The following is a 5,286-nucleotide window of genomic DNA, read 5'->3' as shown; positions in this document are numbered from 1 at the left end:
AAAATTGGAGAGCACCCAGTAAAACCAAAAAGAAACTTTTTATTAAAACAAAGAATAATATTAAAAGCTACATTGTGGTGGACAATCTATCCTTTTACAAAATGTGACTTGTTACGTATAGTATTTTTTGGTTACAATACCACAGGTAAATTCCATGGGTGGGTAAATACCATGGGTGAATCAATACCATGGGTTAATTCCATGGGTGGATAAGTACCATGGGTTGATGAATACCATGGGTGGATTCCACTTTCCATTCAGATCATTCCTCCCTCCTTAAGAAGCAATGGTCCCCATTGCATGAAGTTCCCTCCTGAGAAGCCTTTGTTGAACATGAAGAGTTGCTAAAGAGAAGTGTTTTATGTGGTTAACCCATAACTGTGATGAATGAAGATCCAAGTATAGAGATACCTTGTAATGCTTGTGACCAACTATGATGCTAACGGTGTGCGGCCTAGCAAATGGACTTCGATGACAAGGATTTTGTGTGGTTGACTCATAATCATGATTCTGACTTTAATGAAGTAACAGGTGCCTACATAGCTTGGAGTGGGAGGCCACATCTCCAAAGGAAACCCACTCTGAATGTTGCTCTAGATTTAAAATGGACATAACTAGGTAAATATAACTCAGAATCTTTATTATAACCTATTTTTGGAAACATAATGACCATTATGCATCTTCCCATGTGTTTTAATCTCTATCTAGACACTTTGGAAACTTAGATTCGCGCAGAAAATTGCTCCGTCATCACAAAAGTTCTGAAACATTAGCTGATTTTAAATTAGAAATATCTCCCTCATCCGAACTTCGATTCAACCAATTTTTTTTTTTTGAAATTAGGGGATTTTTAGAGAGAAGCTCAGATATACAATCATGTTTCTGAAATTCTGCACAAAAACTGTAAAAAATGATAGGAGAGTCGTCGTCCACGAATTGTCATCAGAAAAATTTCTGTAACGTAGTTTATTTTAAATCAGTGATATCTCCATCACCCAGACTCTGATTTGGCTGATTTTTTTTTAATTTCGGTATTTTTCGCAATGAATCCATATCTGTTATTTGTTTTTGTAAAATTTTCACCAAAAGTTTCATATTTGATCTGAAAAGTAGCCGCCCAAAAAAAATTCCTGCAAAAAAATGAAGAAAAGAAAAATTCTTCTCGCTTGGCCCAAGAAAGTGCTTTGTGGAGGTCATAGCACGTGCTTAAATTTTGTTGAATATTGCTGCAAAAATTTGAAACTGAAATATGCATCAAACTCTCATTCCCATGGAATCGTAACTTGAATCTGATACCACTGATCCAGATCTTAGGGGGAGGCCCCCAAGATCTGAAAAAATTGAAATGCATCTTGGGGGGAGGCCCCAAGATCTAAAAAATTTCAATGTCAAAAAGAAAAGGAGAGAACACATGGTAAACAAAACCACAAAGAAACTTTTTATTAAAATAAAGAATAATATTAAAGCTAAATTGTGGTGGACAATCTATCATTTTACAAAATACGACTTGTTACTTATAGCCTTTTTTGGTTACAATATCATAGGTAAATTCCATGGGTGGGTAAATACCATGAGTGAATGAATACCATGGGTGGATGCCACTTACAATACCATGGGTTAATTGCATGGGTGGATAAATACCATGGGCTGATGGATATGATGGGTGGATGCCATTTTCCATTCAGATCATCCATGGAGGACTTTGTAGTGAAAAGGATAGTATTCATATGGAGTGTCACACACCTTGATCTAGGAGGATCCAAAAAGGATCAAAATTTGAAGTCTTCAAATCTTAGCAAAACTAACACCAATTCGTAGATATCATCAAGATGATTCCAACAATTTGAATGACACCTCAAACTAAGTCTATATGACAAAGTTATGTTCATTTGAAGTTTTGTGGAAACATGCAAAATATTGGGACTGATAGTGCCATGTCGCACCACCAAAAGCATCCATGTGCCACGATAAGTAGGTGACACATGGCACTAGGTACACCATGTGTCACGATGTGGCATTCCTGTAGCATTTGATGTGACAAACAAGTCACAAATGATGCAACAAGACATGGACCAATCCATGAGTGACATGTGGCGCAATCAATGGGTGCGATGTGGTACCCCTCAATTGGTTACTCTGGTCAACTAAAAATTGGTGTGAAAGCTAGGTTCAAACCCCCTATCTCATCGAAATGAACCAATGGTCCAACCATTGCACCGGCAAGGGTGTCTGTTAAACTCAAGTTAACGAAATTATATTTATAAACATTTATTATATAACATTCAAATGGGGAGGGATTTTGTGGGTTTGACCTCATGACCCCCCTAAAGACCACCACCATATATTATATGCGCCAAACTCCAATGTGTCATCATTTCAATGTATCATATTTTTTCAAGGTAAAATGGGGAGACTCACGAGCTTCACCCCGATACCTCCCCCAACTACCACGACTTATTATAGCAATGCCAATTGATGTGCCAATTGTGGGCATTGGTATATCCACCCCACACAAAAATATATAAACCATGTCATTACATTCTCACGAGGAGTGGAGGTTGGGCCATTGGGGGGTGTACGAAATTCAATGTAAGGGCAATGGAACCGTGTCCAATGGGAACATTTTTCAAGATAGATTCTAGGGAATATTCTACAAGAATATTCTTGGAATATTATAATATATTGTGGCAGTCTTAAATATTCCCAAAGGGGTCCAGAGGTGAAAGTGATCGAACGATATGAATTGTATAGTCATTTTTCTTGAAATTTTGAGACGAATTCACTGGTGTAATTAAATTGGGATCTGAGCAATGGATTTTTGGGCCATCCCCAGATGTGAGGTATTTCCATGTATTTTCCATTATTTTGTTGAGATAATATAGAGGTCTCTCCACTTTGAAGTTGGGCCCGGAGATGTAGCTCACACATTGTGAGTGAACTCTATTAGCAAATCTTAGTGAATTGCCTATGTTACCTTCTTTTGTGTTGCTTCTTGATGAATGTTTCATTTACAGTATTTTCATGCTCTTTAAGCAATTTTCTTTAACATAATCGAATAAAGATCATGGATCAACTTTGATGTGAATTGTGAGTGTGGATGCTTACCACGCCATACTCAAGGAGGGTGAATGAAAACGCAAGTATTTTAACCCCAATATTGGACGCACAACATGAAGAAATAAAATGGAGCATAATGACATGTGTATAGAGAATAAGTATGATTTCCACAAGGACTTCTACCATATGGCAGATCAGGTGGAAAAGTTGTTTGCATATTATGAAAGGAGAATGGAAAAAGAGGGAAAAAAAGAGGGAGATCCAGCAAAAGATAATGTATTAGTACAACAAGGAGATGGAGGATAACCTCTTGAATCTCCATCTTCAAGTTCAAGCTCTTCCTCTTCCCATCATTCTCATCATTCAAATAGTCATCAGAAAAATGTTTCTAAAAAGCCATTTTTAAAATTAGATGTCGAAATTTCTTTTCCCATGTTTAATGGAGAATCTAATGTAGAGAATCTGTTATGAAACCAACTCACAAAAAGATAGAAAAGATAGTTGAATGCCTTAGAATTTAGCCTCTTCTAGGGGGAAACCTCCTTTACATTACACAAATGAACAATTCTTGGATGATACAAATGAAAAAACCTCCTTTCTATATAGGAGTCTAAGGGGTCACAATATAGCCAAGCCAACCTAATAATAATAATAATATAAAGGCACAAAAATAACAATAGAGGGATTCTATGGGGCACTGTAATAACAAATGGGGACAATAGGGGCACAACAATATTAATAAGGGATACAACTACAATAGTAATGGGGGTATCACTAGTAATATAGGGACCTAACATGCCCCTCTCCTTCAAAAAATGTTGTCCTCAATGCTTAAGTAGTTCTGGATGCTTTTTTATAAAATTCTCATCCTCCCATGTGGAATCTTTAGCGGATAAGTTCTTCCACTTGATGAGATACTCCGAAATGGATCGATTTCGTAGTTGTCGAGTTCTTGCTTCTATCACTGCTTCTAGTTCCAATATAATTTTTCCTTCCTCGTCAAGTTCTGGAAATATTTTTTGAACTGGGAGCTTGTCGCCTATAACCTTCTTTAAACATGAAACATGGAAAACTGGGTGCACTTGAGAAGCTGCAGGAAGCTCCAATTTGTATGCCATAGTACCAATCTTTTGCAACACCTTGTACAGACCATAATACTTTGGTGATAATTTATTATCCTTCTTAGCTTGCTTGAGGGACATTTGTTTATATGGTTGTAGCCATAGGAATACCCAGTCACCTACATCAAAACTTATTTCAATGTGATGTTGATTTTATTGTTGTTTAATTCTATTCTGCGCCAACATGAGGTTATCCTTTAAGAGTTGGAGAACTTGTTGTTGATGCTCGATGTGATGTTCCACTGCTTGAACCTTATAATTTTCTCTTAAAAATGATGCGATGGATGGTGGTTGATGTCCATAAAGTGCCATAAATGGGGTCATTTTTGTTGCAGTATGGAAGGAAGTGTTATACCACCATTCAGCTAGAGGAAACCATTTGACCCATTGTGTTTATTTATCATATACAAAGCAATGAAGATATCCTTCCAAACATTTGTTTACTATCTCAGTTTTCCCATCAGATTGAGGATGATAAGATGAGCTATTAGCTAACTGAGTACCAAGACAAGAAAATAATTTTGTCCAAAAATTTCCAGTAAAAATGGGATCTCTGTCACTTACAATAACCTTTGGATTTCCATGTAGCTTTTGAATTGTTTCCATAAATGCAGTAGAAACCGTACTGGCTTTAAATGGATGTGATAATGCACAAAAGTGTGCATACTTGGTAAGTCTGTCAACTACCACCATGATGACACTCTTTCCCTCAGACTTGGGTAAACCTGTGATAAAATCCATTGAAACCTCCTCCTAACGTTGGCTTGGAATGGATAAAGGTTGTAATAGACCTGGTGTCTTAATTGTTTCAGCTTTATTTTGTTGGCAAACCAAACATTCCGCCACAAACTTTTGAATATCTGATTTAAGGCCATCCCAAAATAATTCCTACTTAACCCTGTGGTAAGTTTTTAAAAATCCTGAGTGCCCTCCTAAGGGAGAAGCGTGCAGTTCCAGAAGAGTATTTTTTTTGAGTTGGGAATTCTTAGAGAGCTATAAGTGATCTTTGTACCATAATGAATCATTTTTCCAGCTAAATGTATCAAATGTACAGGAATCTTGTTGTAACTTTTGAATAAGTGCCCATACTTCTTCGTCATTCTTCCAT

Source organism: Pinus tabuliformis, chromosome 9 (assembly GCF_031772625.1).
Source record: "Pinus tabuliformis cultivar Carrire ecotype Pingquan chromosome 9, CPIR1, whole genome shotgun sequence".
Classification (NCBI taxonomy): Eukaryota; Viridiplantae; Streptophyta; class Pinopsida; order Pinales; family Pinaceae; genus Pinus; species Pinus tabuliformis.
The sequence above is the reverse complement of the archived record's forward strand: the minus strand, read 5'-3'. Positions refer to the sequence as shown.